A 17872-nucleotide genomic window follows, 5' to 3' on the forward strand; every position below is an offset into this window, starting at 1 on the left:
TTTCTTTCTTTAATAAAGTATAATAATGAATAGCAGAAAAGGAAATTAGGAAAATAGTCTAATTTACAACTGCAACAAAAATAATGAAATATCTAGGAATAAGCTTAACCAAGGAGGTGAAAGACCTGTACTCTGAAAACTGTAAAGTACTGATGAAAGAAACAAAATGACACAAACCAGGGAAAGATAGATAGTCTATGCTCACAGGTTGGAAGAACCAATATTGTTAAATTGTCCATACTAACTAAATCAATCTACAGTTTTAATGCAATCCCTATCAAAATACCCATAGCATTTTTCACAGAACAAGAAGAGATAATCCCAACTTTGTATGGAACCACAAAACGGATCCCCAATAGTGAAAACAATCTTGAGAAAGAAGAACAAAGTTGGAGGTCTCACAATCCCAGACCTCAAGTACTACAAAGCCATAGTGATCAAAACAGTATGGTACTAGCATAAATACAGATGCACTAGGCTAGAGATCCCCAAAGCAAACCCACACTTTTATGGCCAATTCATCAGTGACAAAGGACTCAAGAACTGACAGTGGGAAAAAGATAGCTAAATGGTACTGGGAAAACTGGACAGCTACCTGAAACAGGATCACTTTCTTTTATCATACACAAAAATAAACTCAAAGTGGATGAAAGACCTAAATGTGAAACCTGAAGCCACAAAACCCCTAGAAGAAAACATATGCAGCAATTTCTTTGACACGGGCTGTAGAAACATTTTTCTAGATACATCTCTGTAGGCCAGGAAGACAAAAGGAAAAATAAACTAATGGGACTACACTATAATTAGCACATACTCTTCAATCATATACTTTTTTGCAGCTCTTCCAGTGGAATCAAAAAAGAACTTGTTCTCATTAGAAAATATTCTGCTTCACATCTTCCAGGATTTTAGAAAGAGGGGCAAAAGGAAGGTACAAAAAAGTAGGATGTTGCTCAGAAGACCAATTCCTCTGGAATTTCTACCCTGTAACTTAATTTTACACGCCCTAAACAGATTACAAGTTCAATTTTAATAGCATTCCATGTCCAGCAGAGGCTCTAAATTCTTCAAGCCATGTTCTTAGACCCCCTATCAAATTAGAAATGTTCTCGAACTGCCAAATTGAGGTTCTTTCTCCAATAAACCAAAGACTTCCTACCACATCATTATCCCCAAGAATGATGCAGTATGTATTTGAAATGTGTATTTCGCCGTGATCGTATAATGGTTAGTACTCTGCGTTGTGAAATGTGTATTTCTACATACGTTTTCCACAGGCTCATTGTTAAGAATCTAGTGAGCTCCATTTTGATTCATTAAAAGTGCAGTAAAAGAGATGTTCAGAATTATTCCACATAATCCACAGCACTTAAGAAAGCATATATTTTCTTAATACTTTAAATCTAATGCTTACAGTAGTAACTCAAGCCTATCAAGATGTGTTTGCCATAGCACTGTCATTTGAAATCGTGGTGGTGCTGCTCCTTCATTGTAACTGGCCAACATGAAACTGATTGAGAATAATATTTTTATCGAGTACCTAATATACAATCTTGTGGTTGTTTGCAGTGCCATAGTGTAGCAGAGCTATTGGTACTTTTATATAAGGTAGAGCTTGAAGTGTGTTTCTTTTTTTTTTTTTAAATTATGTTTTTAAGCTACAAACCAGTCAACCTAAAAAGAAATCACATAAACCTGTAGATGTTTGCATGTGTCTGTTTTTCATATACATAATTATTACATTGTTCATTTTACCAAATGGCAGAACGTGGGTTTTGCTATGCTTTTTTTTAAGTGAGAGTGGACTTAAGTATTTTTAAAATAGGTAACTACTTCATTTCTCCACATGCACTTAAATTTCTAGACTTATTATTATTATACTAGTATACTTTCAAAATTGTTGGAAACAGGGGCGCATGGGTGGCTCAGTGGGTTAAAGCCTCTGCCTTCGGCTCAGGTCATGATCCCAGGGTCCTGGGACCGAGCCCTACATCGGGCTCTCTGCTCAGCAGGGAGCCTGCTTCCTTCTCTCTCTCTTTCTCTGCCTGCCTCTCTGCCTACTTGTGATCTTGTCTGTCAAATGAATAAATAAAATCTTTTTAAAAAAATGTTGGAAACACATGATCTTCAAATTCATTTTTACTGACAACTAATTAGTTCCTCTAATATCTGATAATAACCAGGAAGTTGTTAAATATATTGCTGGCATACTTGTTCCTTGTGGGGGTCTTATTACAATCAGAATTGTTCATTTTGGAATCACAAGCCAACATCCATTATATTATATTACATTTTCTTTAAAAAAAGCTTCTTTTACCAGAGTTGTTCTCTTCTTTCAAAATTCAAATCTACTGAAAATTATCTAAAACTCTTCAGTTATCTGTTTGATCAATATATGTTTTATTTTGATGTTCTCTTCTAAAGATCAGTATATCAGAAAGATTTAGTCAGGAATAACCTACTCTATATTTTTATATTTTAAATTAACTCTGCAAAGATCAGATGATAACAGAATTACGATAGATGAGATTCTATGAAATGATAACTGTGGGGTCAATGTCCCAAGCAGATTAAATTAGGCAAGATCACAAAGGTATAGTAATCAAAACAATATGGTGCTGGCACAAAAAGTAGACACACAGATCAATGGAACAGGATAGAGAACCCAAAAATAAACCCATGGTTATATGATCAATTAATCTATGATATCAAAGGCAAGAGTATACAATGGGGAAAATGACAGTCTTTTAAGTAAATGGTGTTGGGAAATATGGACAGCTACATGCAAAAGAATAAAACTGAACCACTTTCTTATACTATATATAAAAATAAACTCAAAATAGATTAAAGACCTAAGTGTGAGATGAAAACCATAAACTCCTAGAAGAAAACAGAGGCAGTAATTTCTTTGACATCAGCCATAGAAACATTTTTCTAGATGTTTTCTCAGGCAATCTACTGAATGGGGGAAGATATCTGAAAATGGTATATCCACTAAGGTGTTAATAAGCTAAAATGTATAAAGAACTTAACAACTTAACACCCAAAAAAATCCAATCTGATTTAAAAATGGGCAGAGGACTCAAATAGAAAATTTTCTAAAAAAGACATACAGATGGCAAATAGTCACATGACAAGACGCTCAACATCACTAATCATCAGGAATATGCAAATCAAAACTATAGTGAATATAACACTATATGTTAACTATACTGGAATTAAAATTAAAAACTTAGTAAAAAAAAAAAAAAACACACATTGGGCTATCACTTTAAAACAGTCAGAATGTCTACAATCAAAGTACCAAAAAGACAAGAAATTATCTTTTTGTGTGGGTGAAGATGTGGAGTAAAGGGAACCCTTGTATACTACTGATGGGAATATAAATTGGTACATCCACTGTGGATGGAGTTCTTGAAAAAATTAAAAATAGAAATAACATATGATCCAGTTATTCCACTACTGGTTATTTACCCAAGGGAAAAAAAAAGAACACTAATTTAAAAAGATTATGCAGCTATGTTCATTGCAGCTTACTTACAATAGCCAAGATATGGGAGCTATCTATGTGTCCATCAATAAATGAATAAAGAAGATGTGAAATAGATATAAATATATATATCTATCTAGATATAAACATATATATCTATCTCACATCTTCTTTATTCATATACATATTTATATATATAAATATGTATATTCCACTTATATGTGGAATCTAAAAAAACAAACAAAAAACTGAACAGACTCTTAAATATGGAGAGCAAATTGGTGGTTGCTAGAGAGGAGGTGGGTGGGAGGATGAGTAAAACAGATAAAGGGGATTAAGAGGTACAAACTTCCAATTATAGACGGTAACAGAAGGGAGGAGGGCAAGGGGATAGGGTAGCTGGGTGTTGGGTATTAAGGACGACACGTGATATGATTAGCACTGGATGTTATACACAACTACAGTGAACACTGAACACTACATGATGTACTACATGTTGGCTAACTGAACATAATAAAAATAAATAAATAAATAAACTAGGATAAAAAACCTTCTAGTTATAAAATAAGTAAGTCACAGAGATGAAAATTATAAGTCGGAAATATAATCAGTAATACTGTAATGATGTTGTATGGTCAGAGAGTGACTACACTTATGGTGGTGAGCACCAAGAAAGGTCTAGAACTATCAAACCACTATGTTGCACATCAGCAACTAATATAATGTTGTATGTCAACTACATGTCAATAATAAATTTTTTTAAAAATTAGGCAAGATCATTCTGGTGATGTCTTTCTCCACAAAGGCTCTGATATCCTGTGATGTTAGAGAAAGGCTCTGCCTACCTAAAAAACTAAGTTAATTTTGTCGAAGTTAATAGATTTTTTTTTTAAGTCAAGCTTGGTTATTTGGAACTAAATAAGTAAAATAGAATAAAATAGACAAAATGCAAGACTGTGGCCAGAACTAATAGTTTTCTTGAAAGTTTAACATTCCCAATGAAAACTATATATACCCAAGCAGCTCTAGAGCTTGAATCATCCTGTTAATTCCATACCAATTATTTATTTCATAGCACTTTATAGCGATGAAATGTGTTGACCACTAAATGTATGACCAAAAGTTAATTAAGTAAGTTTTCAAGTTAACAGATGACATAAGAGCCAAAATAAACTGAAAAGGCAGAAAGTTTAATTTAGTTCTGGTCATTTAATTGAGTAACGTCTATGGGCAAGAAATTTGTTTTTTATGGATATTCATTTTTAAACTCCCGGTAAACAGAGAGACATCTAATTTACAAAATGTGAAGTCATCACATTTTAGCTTATACCGTCTTTTGAAGTAGCAGCCTGATTTATTCCATTACTGGCTCACCCAGGTCTGAGATAAAGAAAAAGGTGCGGTATGAAGAGTCTGTGAAACGACCCATATCCCAAGTTTCATGCTGTACCAGACAAGAATGGAAACAAAACAAAGAAAGATTTAGAGAGAAGATGGGGAGTTTGACCAAACATTAAGTCCATGTTTAAGTAAAGGCAAGGAACAAAAAGGAGTAAAAGAAAGTTGATTTTTTATTTTTTTTTAATTTTAAAAAATATTTTTAGAGAGGAGTCAAGATGGTGAAGTAGCAGGCTGAGACGACCTCAGGTAGCAGGAAATCAGCTAGGTAGCTTATCTAAAGATTGCAAACACCCACAAATCCAATGAGAGATCAAAGAGAAGAAGAACAGCAATTCTAGAAACAGAAAATCAACTGCTTTCTGAAAGGTAGGGCTGGTGGAGAAGTGAATCCAAAGCGATGGGAAGACAGACTGCAGGGGGAGGGGCCGGCTCCTGGCAAGCGGCAGAGCAACAGAGCACAAAATCAAGACTTTTAAAAGTCTGTTCCGCTGAGGGACATTACTCCAAAGGCTAAACCAGGGTGAAGTCTACGCGGGGTCAGTGTGGCCTAGGCTGGGGTGAAGCCCACGAGGGGTCAGCATGGCCCCAGGTCCCACAGGGTCACAGAAGGATTGGGGGTGTCTGAGTGTTGCAGAGCTTGCAGGAATTAGAAGGGGGAAGCTGGCTATAGAGACAGAGCTGAGGAGGGAGCTCTCAGCTCAGGGTTACCTTGAACCGGTCGCAGGCTCAGTGAGCTCCGAGCGTGGCCAGAGGCCAGGGAGACAGGAGTAATTGGGCACTATTCTCTGAAGGCTGAAAGGAGTGGGGCTCCGAGCTCTCGACTCCACTGGGCCAGAGACTGGGAAGCAGCCATTTTCATTCCCATCCTCCTGAACTCTACAGAAAGCGCTCAGAGAACAAAAGCTCCTGAAAGTGAACCCAAGCTGATTATTCAGCCCGGTCCCTGGTAAAGGCAGTGCAAGTCCACCTGGGGTAAAAACACTTGAGAATCACTACAACAGGCCCCTCTCCCAGAAGATCAACAAGAAATCCAGCCAGGACCAAGTTCACCTATCAAGAAGTGCAGGTCCAATACGAAGGAGAGCGGCAGAATTACAGAGGAGGAGAAAGCAAAGCACGGAACTCATGGCTTTCTCCCCATGATTCTTTAGTCTTGCAGTTAATTTTTTTTTCTTTTTCTTTTTCAATTTTTTTTTCTTCTTCTGCTAAATTTTTTTTAACTTTTACCCTTTTCTTTTTTAACGTTTTTTAACTAGTTTATCTAATATATATATATATTTTTTTTCTTTTTTATATTTTTTCTTTATTCTTTTTTTTTATTCTTTTTTTTTTTTTTGAACCTCTTTCTATCCCCTTTCTCCCCTCCCCCCACGATTTAGGATCTCTTCTGATTTGCTTAAAGTGTATTTTCCTTGGGTCCTTGCAACCCTTTTAGTATTTTACTTGCTCCTTCATATACTCTTACCCGGACAAAACGACAAGGGGGAAAAATTTACCACAAAAAAAAGAACAAGAGGCAGCACACAAGGCTAGGGACCTAATCAATACAGACATTGGTAATATGTCGGATCTAGCGTTCAGAATGACGATTCTCGAGGTTCTAGCTGGACTCGAAAAAGGCATGGAAGATATTAGAGAAACCCTTTCGGGAGATATAAAAGCCCCTTCTAGAGAAATAAAAGAACTCAAATCTAACCAAGTTGAAATCAAAAAAGATATTAATGAGGTGCAATAAAAAATGAAGGCTCTCACTGCTAGGATAAATGAGGCAGAAGAAAGAATTAGCGATATAGAAGACCAAATGACAGAGAATAAAGAAGCTGAGAAAAAGAGGGACAAACAGCTATTGGACCACGAGAGGAGAATTCGAGAGATAAGTGACACTATAAGACAAAACAATATTAGAATAATTGGGATTCCAGAAGAAGAAGAAAGAGAGAGGGGAGCAGAGGTATACTGGAGAGAATTAATGGGGAGAATTTCCCAAATATGGCAAAGGGAACAAGCATCAAAACTCAGGAGGTTCAGAGAATGCCCCTCAAAATCAATAAGAATAGGCCCACACCCTGTCACCTAATAGTAAAATTTACAAGTCTTAGTGACAAAGAGAAAATCCTGAAAGCAGCCCAGGAAAAGAAGTCTGTAACATACAATGGTAAAAATATTAGATTGGCAGCAGACTTATCCACAGAGACCTGGCAGGCCAGAAAGAGCTGGCATGATATATTCAGAGCACTAAACGAGAAAAACATGCAGCCAAGAATACTATATCCAGCTAGGCTATCATTGAAAATAGAAGGAGAGATTAAAAGCTTCCAGGACAAACAAAAACTGAAAGAATTTGCAAACACCAAACCAGCTCTACAGGAAATATTGAAAGGGGTCCTCTAAGCAAAGAGAGAGCCTACAAGTGGTAGATCAGAAAGGAACAGAGACAATATACAGTAACAGTCACCTTACAGGCAATACAATGGCACTAAATTCATATCTCTCAATAGTTACCCTGAATGTTAATGGGCTAAATGCCCCAATCAAAAGACACAGGGTATCAGAATGGATAAAAAAACAAAACCCATCTATATGTTGCCTACAAGAAACTAATTTTAAGCCCAAAGACACCTCCAGATTTAACGTGAGGGGGTGGAAAAGAATTTACCATGCTAATGGACAGCAGAAGAAAGCAGGGGTGGCAATCCTTATATCAGATCAATTAGATTTTAAGCCAAAGACTCTTATAAGAGATGAGGAAGGACACTATATCATACTCAAAGGATCTATCCAACAGGAAGATCTAACAATTTTAAATATCTATGCCCCTAATGTGGGAGCAGCCAACTATATAAACCAATTAATAACAAAATCAAAGAAACACATCAACAATAATACAATAACAGTAGGGGACTTTAACACTCCCTTCACTGAAATGGACAGATCATCCAAGGAAAAGATCAACAAAGAAATAAAGGCCTTAAATGACACACTGGACCAGATGACATCACAGATACACTCAGAACATTTCATCCCAAAGCAACAGAATACACATTCTTCTTTAGTGCACATGGAACATTCTCCAGAATAGATCACATCCTCAGTCCTAAGTCAGGTCTCAACCAGTATCAAAAGATTAGGATCATTCCCTGCATATTTTCAGACCACAAGGCTCTGAAGCTAGATCTCAATCACAAGAGGAAATTTGAAAAACCCAAATACGTGGAGACTAAACCGCATCCTTCTAAAGAATGAATGGGTCAATTTGACCAGGAAATTAAAGAAGAATTGAAAAAATTCATGGAAACAAATGATAATGAAAACATAACAGTTCAAAATCTGTGGGACACAACCAGGCAGTCCTGAGAGGAAAATATATAGTGGTACAAGCCTTTCTCAAGAAACAAGAAAGGTCTCAAGTACACAACCTAACCCTACACTTAAAGGAGCTGGAGAAAGAACAAGAAAAAAACCCTAAGCCCAGCAGGAGAAGAGAAATCATAAATATCAGAGCAGAAATCAATGAAATAGAAACCAAAAAAACAATAGAACAAATCAACGAAACTAGGAGCTGGTTCTTGAAAGAATTAATAAAATTGATAAACCCCTGGCCAGACTGATCAAAAAGAAAAGAGAAAGGACCCAAATTAATAAAATCATGAATGAAAGAGGAGAGATCACAACTAACACCAAAGAAATACAAACTATTATAAGAACATACTATGAGCAACTCTACGCCAACAAATTTGACAATCTGGAAGATATAGATGCTTTCCTAGAGACATATAAACTACCACAACTGAACCAGTAAGAAATATTAAAACTGAACTGACCCATAACCAGTAAGGAGATTGAAACAGTCATCAAGAATCTTCAAACAAACAAAAGACCAAGGCCAGATGGCTTCCTGGGGGAATTCTACCAGACATTTAAAGAAGAACTAATTCCTATTCTCCTGAAACTGTTCCAAAAAATAGAAATGGAAGGAAAACTTCCATCCTCATTTTATGAGGCCAGCATCACCTTGATCCCAAAACCAGACAAGGATCCCATCAAAAAAGAGAGCTATAGACCAATATCATTGATGAACAAAGATGCGAAAATTCTCACCAAAATACTAGCCAATAGGATTCAACAGTACATTAAAAGGATTATTCACCACAAGCAAGTGGGATTTATTCCAGGGCTGCAAGGTTGGTTCAACATTCACAAATCAATCAATGTGACACAATACATTAATAAAAGAAAGGACAAGAACCATATGATCCTCTCAATAGATGCTGAAAAAGAATTTGACAAAGTACAGCATCCCTTCCTGATCAAAACTCTTCAAAGTGTAGGGATAGAGGGCACATACCTCAATATTATCAAAGCCATCTATGGAAAACCCACTGCAAATATCATTCTCAATGGAGAAAAACAGAAAGCTTTGCCACTAAGGTCTGGAACACGGCAGGGATGTCCATTATCACCACTGCTATTCAACATAGTACTAGAAGTCCTAGCCTCAGCAATCGGACAACAAAAGGAAATTAAAGATCCAAATCAGCAAAGAAGAAGTCAAACTATCACTCTTTGCAGGTGATATGATACTATATGTGGAAAACCCAAAAGACTCCACTCCAAAACTGCTAGAACTTGTACAGGAATTCAGTAGAGTGTCAGGATATAAAATCAATGCACAGAAATCAGTTGCATTGTTCTACACCAACAACAAGACAGAAGAAAGAGAAATTAAGAAGTCAATCCCATTTACAATTGCACCCAAAACTATAAGATACCTAGGAATAAACCTAACCAAAGAGGCACAGAATCTATACTCAGAAAACTATAAAGTACTCATGAAAGAAATTAAGGAAGACACAAAGAAATGGAAAAATATTCCATGCTCCTGGATTGGAAGAATAAATATTGTGAAAATGTCTATGCTACCTAAAGCAATCTACACATTTAATGCAATTCCTATCAAAGTACCATCCATTTTTTCAAAGAAATGGAACAAATAATCCTAAAATTTATATGGAACCAGAAAAGACCTCGAATAGCCAAAGGGATATTGAAAAGAAAGTCTAAGTTGGTGGCATCACAATTCCGGACTTCAAGCTCTATTACAAAGCTGTCATCATCAAGATAGCATGGTACTGGCACAAAAACAGACATATAGATCAGTGGAACAGAATAGAGAGCTCAGAAATAGACCCTCAACTCTATGGTCAACTAATCTTCGACAAAGCAGGAAAGAATGTCCAATGGAATAAAGACAGCCTCTTCAATAAATGGTGTTGAGAAAATTGGACAGCCACACACAGAAAAATGAAATTGGACCATTTCCTTACACCACACATGAAAATAGACTCAAAATGGATGAAGGACCTCAATGTGAGAAAGGAATCCATCAAAATCCTTGAGGAGAACACAGACAGCAACCTCTTAGACCTCAGCCGCAGCAACATCTTCCTAGGAACATCGCCAAAAGCAAGGGAAGCAAGGGCAAAAATGAACTATTGGGATTTCATCAAGATCAAAAGCTTCTGCACAGCAAAGGAAACAGTTAACAAAACCAAAAGACAACTGACAGAATGGGAGAAGATATTTGCAAACGACATATCAGATAAAGGACTAGTGTCCAAAATCTATAAAGAACTTAGCAATCTCAACACCCAAAGAACAAATAATCCAATCAAGAAATGGGCAGAAGACATGAACAGACATTTCTGCAAAGAAGACATCCAGATGGCCAACAGACACATGAACAAGTGCTCCATATCACTCAGCATCAGGGAAATACAAATCAAAACCACAATGAGATATCACTTCACACCAGTCAGAATGGCTAAAATTAACAAGTCAGGAAATGACAGATGCTGGAGAGGATGTGGAGAAAGGGGAACCCTCCTACACTGTTGGTGGGAATGCAAGCTGGTGCAAACACTCTGGAAAACAGCATGGAGGTTCCTCAAATGTTGAAAATAGAGCTACCCTCTGACCCAGCAATTGCACTACTGGCTATTTACCCTAAGGATACAAACATAGTGATCCAAAGGGGGCAGGTGCACCCGAATGTTTATAGCAGCAATGTCTACAATAGCCAAACTATGGAAAGAACCTAGATGTCCATCAACAGATGAATGGATAAAGAAGAAGTCATATATATACACAATGGAATACTATGCAGCCATCAAAAGAAATGAAATCTTGCCATTTGCAACAACGTGGATGGAACTAGAGCGTATCATGCTTAGCAAAATAAGTCAATCGGAGAAAGACAACTATTATATGATCTCCCTGATATGAGGAAGTGGAGATGCAACATGGGGGCTTAAGTGGGTAGGAGAAGAATAAATGAAACAAGATGGGATTAGGAGGGAGACAAATCATTAGTGATTCATAATCTCACAAAACAAACTGAGGGTTGCTGGGCGGAGGGGTGTTGGGAGAGGGGGGTGGGGTTATGGACATTGGGGAGGGTATGTGCTAAGGTGAGTCTGTGAAGTGTGTAAACCTGCTGATTCACAGACCTGTACCCCTGGGGATAAAAATATATATGTTTATAAAAAATAAAAATTAAAAAATATATATTTTAGGTTAAAAAAAATGAGAGAAGAAGCACAGGTTTGAAAATGGAAAAGGCAATGGAAAATTCTACAATTGACAAATTTGGAGTGCTGATGGAATACTGAAGTAGCAATGTCTAGAATATGGTTGAAAATTTGAGAGAGAAACTTGGGCAGATTCTAGAGTGTAAGATATAATTAAGGGATGAATCCACATAATAGAGATAAGTTAAAGTCTATAGCTTTGAGAGTATAACTAGGGCTTATAGAAGGAGAAAAAAAGAGAGCCATTATCCCAGCCATTCCAGTCCCAAGAAGTTACAGGCTCACTGCTACAGGTCTAAAATGCCACATGCTTTATAGCAATATTTGTAATATCAATACATTGGAAACAAAGTTTTCATTAGTAGGGGAATGGTTACATCAACCAGGGTATATCAACAAAATGAAATATTAAGTAACTACTGAAAAGCTGTATAGCGTGTAAAAATCACCAGGATATAAGGTTAAGTAATAGAAATATGGTGCAGAATGGAATATAAAGCATGTCACGTTTTGTGTAAAAAATCTGGAAAAATAGAATATATATTTTATTTACTTGTATGCAAAAAAAGAGAAACACTAGAAACACACAAAACTAATAAAAGTAGTCCTTTTTGGTGCCAAGGGAAAATAATTAAAGTAGAAAGGAACCTTGTCAACATAAGCTTGTAATATTGTTTTGATCTCTGAACCATGAGAATCTATAAACGATTCAAAACAAAATTTTTCCTTTAACTTACTAAAACAAACAGAGACATGAAGAGTGCAAGAATACTTCTACTTGGATAAAAATAAAACATGAAAAAGAAAAGAACATGAAGATGAGATGAAGACCACACAAAGCTGAGAGAAGGAAAGGACCAAGAGAATGTAATGTCAACAAGGTAGGTAGAGAATGACAAGGGAGAAGAGGTGGTCAACTTCTTGAAATGCTGCCCAAAGGATGAAGATGGTGAGACATAAACAGAGCATGCAAAAGGCACCCAATGACAACCATTTGTTTCCCTGTGGGTGACAGTGCTGGTGCTCTACCCCAGCTCATCTCAGTCTCTATGTCACCTGAACTGTGTAATTACTGAAGACGTAACAGTAAGGCTTCATTAGAACTGGTCACCAGATATCCCCCTTTTAATTAAAAATACCCCATTTCAAAGCTATAAAGTCAAAGAATAAACATGACAGATTGGAAAATTATCCTTGTAAATAGTAAGATCCAGCATTCATTTTAACTTAAAAAAAATAAAATACAAGACGTGTGCTTGGTTAAAGAAAAAAAAAAAATGTTTCAAATGGATTTTTCCCCCGAAAAGAGGGCAGGTTTTTTAGGAATAAAAGAAATAAACATTTGGGTGGAGTATTGAGGTCTGAAAGTTGAAATAGTAATTTTAAGATGGAATTACCCTTGGAAAAGTGAATTGTTATGTTGACATAGTGGTTTAAACAGAAGAGAAAAATTGCTGGAGATTTGAGGAAGCTCTGGATTTTTAAATGGGGTGGTAAATTAAGGAAAGTGGGTCAGTGAATCACACTTGTTTTACTTTTATTTTTCTGAAAATTTCCAGGCAAATGCAGGCCTCCAAAAATTAAGGTCATTATGATTCCTCAACTGAATGATGCATGGGTTTTGTTTTGTTTTTGTTTTTGTTTTTAGTTATACTAATTTTTTTGAACTTTCATTCTTTAAAACTTCTTCAAGTTTTCTTGTGGCCATTTTCCTTTTGGAACTGCAAATTTCCCCGAATGTGTGCCCTCTCTTGAGCATGTTTGTAAGTGGTGAAAGCATTCCTTAACTAGAAAAGGTACCACATAAAGGATTTCTTAATTAAGTACAGTTTTCTGTGTAATTTTCCTTTTATATCAAAGTGGAATAGGACTATTCGAAACTCTACCTCCAAAGGTAGAGAGTTAAGAAACCAGGAAAGTATTTATATAATATTTATCTTTATATTATTGTTGTTTTAATAGTATTTTCAAACTTGAGTTAGTCTATTCATTTGTATTCCCTGAGCACTATAATTCCTGAATTTAAAAAAAAAATGACCTGGGGTGCCTGGGTGGCTCAGTTGGTTAAGCATCTGGCTTTGGTTCGGGTCATGATCCTGGGGTCCTATGATCAAGCCCCAAGTTGGGCTCTCTGCTCTGTGGGCAGCCTGCTTTTCCCTTTCCCTCTTCCCCTTCCTCCTCCTGCCCTGGTCATGCTCTTTCTCTCTCTCAAGTAAATAAATGAAATCTTTTTAAAAATGACTTGTTAGCTAGGCCTGTTCCCCACATAGATCACTCAGTTCACACTATTTAGCAGGGCTGGGTAGGGCTTGAAAATTCCAGGTATATCGATAAGTCTGGTTTGTTGTTTCTGCCATTCTTTAAGTGTCTCCTTCTTCATATATTGATCACTTATTCATTCAACAAGTAGATAGGTAGATGTGCTGTGGAAATATATGAACATTCTCTTGTAATTTCTCAGTGAAATTAGATGTACTGTTATCAGCTGGAAATGAGAGGGTACTTCCATAGATTTACAAAGAGAGATCTAAAGCAGGCATCTAGACAGTAGAAAAATGAATAGTCTAAAGAAATATAGTAGCAGGAAGAGCCCATTTAGGTTAGTGACAAACACAGAGACCTTCTCCATTCCCTTTCCAATCTCTACACATCACCTTCAAATGACCAGGGTCCTTGCATTTGTTCCAAGTGCCCCAGAGTTCTTCTCATGGAGGCCTCCATTCCTCTTTCCAAAGGAGTTGTGTAATTCCTCTGTTCCAGCTTCTCCTACAGAGCAAATTAACTGGTCAATAAGATAGTCTTCAGATATGAGTAGATCTTACTATACCTGGTACCGATTACCTTTTCCAGAGTAACTAATACATGGTTTATATGACGGAAAAGAAAAACATTTAACTCAATGTTCGGAAGATTTGGGAATTATATAAGATGCTGAGTGGGAGATACTGTCCTTCGAAATGGGCTTTAATATGCATTGTGGAAAGTCATGCTTACCTGTAGACCTTGGGAAGATACTAAAGCAGCATCTACCAGAAGGGCTTCAGCTCCAGGAAAATAGTCATATTTTCCTTTATTCTTCCTATGAAGTATAGTTAAAAACCCAGACAATATATAAAAAATAAATATAAGACTCCCTGAGAAGAAGGCAGACAGAATAAACCATGGCTCCACCTTACTCATGCCAGCAAAGGCCAAGTTGGGAGCTCAGACTTTCATCCCTGCTGGGTAGTAAGAAACCTCTTTCTTCCAAAGTAGTATCAGTAAAGACCACATGGCCTAGAATTCGACATCCACTTGAAGATAAGGAGAATTCCGACCACTCCTCATTTATTCAATGAGAGGGCTTAGAGCCAAAACGGAAGAATGTTATGACTTTCATCCAGAAGTCATGACCCTCTTCCCACAACCCACTCTGTGTCAGTGGAGACAACTAAAGCAGTAAAGAGACACCCCAACCCTTCTCAGGAAGGTATCAGTGGAGGTCAGCCAGCAGTAATAAGGAATACTGTTCACCTTGAGTGTCAAAGAAAGGTGAGTGGGGAGCCTGGATTTCTATAGCAACCTGGCTATAATGAGGTGACATTCTTATCCGCCTGCTGGAGCAGTGCCAGAGGAAGTCAGCTAAAAGAGAATATTTATCTAGTAAATAAATAAGAAATAATTATTTAAATAAAATTCAGACTCTCAGAATATGGTAACTAAAATGCCAAAGATTCAATGAAAATCACTTATGTTAAGAATCAGATACATCCAACTGAATGAAAAGACAACTAATGGATGTCAACACAGAGCTGAGAGATTTTAGGATTATTTGGCAAGAATTAAAAGCCATCAATAAAAAATGTTTTAATGAGTGATTACAAACACACATGAAGTAATGAAAAAATAAAGACAGTGAAGAAACAAAGATTTTTCAAAAAGAATGGAAAATGAAGAAGCAGAGGAAAACTTCAAAATGAAAACAATATTGGGCACCTGGGTGGCTCAGTGGGTTAAGCCGCTGCCTTCGGCTCCGGTCATGATCTCGGGATCCTGGGATCGAGTCCCGCATCGGGCTCTCTGCTCAGCAGGGAGCCTGCTTCCCTCTCTCTCTCTCTGCCTGCCTCTCTGACTACTTGTGATTTCTCTCTGTCAAATAAATAAATAAAATCTTTAAAAAAAAATAAAAATAAAAAAATGAAAACAATATAATAACAAATCGAAAACTCAAATATGGACTCAACAACAAAATGGAAAAAACAGAAGAATGATTAGCTGGAAGATAATGCAATACAAATGACCCAGTGTGAACAAAGAGAAAGTAAACTGAAATTCTAAAATGAACAGAATCTAAGGGACCTGGAGGGCTATAAAAAAAAAAAAAATCTAATACTCATGTCATCAGAGTTCCAGAAGAAGAAAAGAAAGAGTGGGGCTAAAAATTTCTCAAAAAAAGAATGACTGTGGATTTTGTAAATTTGGCAAAAGCTATAGATCTATAGATTTTAAAAGACAGACAAACTCCACGTGGGATAAGCCTGAGGAAATTCATACCAAAACACATGGTAATGCAACTTTAGAAAACTAAACACAAAGGAAAAATCTTGAAAGTATCAAGAGGGAAATGGCACCTTCTCTACATAGGAAAAAATACTCAAATGACAGGATTTACCATGAGAAACCATAGAGGTCAGAAGGAACTTGCACAACTAGAAAAGCTAAAACAATTAAAAAAAAAAAAGAATATTATAGAAGAAATTATTCTACCTCATTCCCAGACTTATTATATAGCTACTACAGTAATCAAGACTTATGATACTGGCAAAGGACAGACAAATAGACCAATGGACCACATGGATAACCAAGAAATAGAGCTACACAAATATACACAACCAATCTTCCAGGCTTATTTATTTTTTAAATTAGTAAACTATTTCCTAGAGCAGTTTTAGGTTTACAGAAAAATTGAGTGGAAATTGCAGAGTTCCCAATACCCCCATCTCCACATATGCATAACCTCCCCCAATATCAATAACCTTGAGAATGCCCTCAGTGTGCTAGAAAAGAATGTGTATTCTGTTGCCATTGGATGGGATGAATATGCCAAATCATTACATTTGGTCTAAAGTATGGTTCAAATCCAAAATTGCCTTGTTGATTATCTATCCAGTGTTGAAAGTGGGGTACTGATACCCCTTACTATTATGGTATTGTCTATCTCTCCCTTCAGATTGGTTAGTGTTTGCTTATATATTTAGATTCTCCAATGTTGAGTGCATATATATTTATGATTATTATAACTTCTTGATGAATTGACCCACTTATATAATGGGTATCTTTGTCTTCTTTTAACATTTTTGGTTTCAAATCATTTTGTTTGACATAAACATGGCTACCTCTGTTATCTTTTGGTTTCCATTTGCATGGAATATTTTTTATCATCTCTTCACTTGAAGCCTATGTGTATTTTGAAAGCTAAAGTGAGTCTCTTTTAGGCAGCATATAGTTGGGTCTTGTTTTTTGTTGTTACTGTTGTTGCTGTTGTTGTTGTTTTAAATCCATTCAGCTACTTCATGCCTTTTGATTGGAAAATCCAATCCATGAACACTTAGCATTATTACTGATAGGTAAGATTTACTAATGCCATCTTACTGTTTTCTGTTTTGTAGTTACATTTTTCTTTTCTTCCTTTCTTGCTGCCTTCCTTTGTTGTTGTTGTTGTTGTTGTTTGTTTTGTTTTGTTTTTGTTTTTTAAGTAGACTCCATTCCCAGCATGGAGTCCAATGCAGGGCTTGAACTCAGGACATTAAGATCAATACCTGAGCTGAGATCAAGAGATCAGATGCCTAACCCAGGTGCCCCATTGCTGCCTTCTTTTGTAAACTGATTATTTTCCATAGCGATGTGCTTTAATTTCCTTCTCTTTATCTTTTCTTGTAGATATTTGCTTTGTGAAAAATTGTGTAGATTTTTTAATTTGTGCTTTGACTTGTAAGGCTTACATAAAATATCATTTCTATATGAAATATATATATATATATATGAATAAAGTAACAGTCTTTTTTATGCTGGTAACAATTTAACTTCAATGATGTATAAAAACTTTGTTCTTTTATTCCCTCTTGTGTTTTTGATGTCAACATTTGCATTTTTATATTGTGTATTCATTAACAAACAGTTGAAGCTATAGGTATTTTTAATACTTTTGTCCTTTAAACTTTACACTAGAATCAAGTAGTTATATCACCATATTGTAGTATTAATGAATTCAGCAATTATTCTCATTTTTTTGTTCCATGGCAATGCTAAAAGTTCCTAAGTGGACTCCAGAGGTTTCCCAGAACTGTTTTTGCTCATGCAGAGAATGCTCTATTGAATGACTGATCTTTGTGGGAGGAAAAGGAAGCTGGGTTCT

At 36.3% G+C, this 17872-nt stretch overlaps 1 long non-coding RNA gene across 1 annotated transcript in view; it reads right to left on the bottom strand.

Moving 5' to 3' along the window:
• Positions 1 to 17872, bottom strand: part of LOC116595615 — a 371042-nt gene that overhangs the window by 10756 nt on the left and 342414 nt on the right. Inside the window, exon 9 of the long non-coding RNA XR_004287772.1 lies at positions 14133 to 14244. This is a non-coding gene — a long non-coding RNA (uncharacterized LOC116595615). The remainder of the gene's footprint in view (positions 1 to 14132; positions 14245 to 17872) is intronic.

Source organism: Mustela erminea, chromosome 7 (genome assembly GCF_009829155.1).
Source record: "Mustela erminea isolate mMusErm1 chromosome 7, mMusErm1.Pri, whole genome shotgun sequence".
NCBI lineage: Eukaryota > Metazoa > Chordata > Mammalia > Carnivora > Mustelidae > Mustela > Mustela erminea.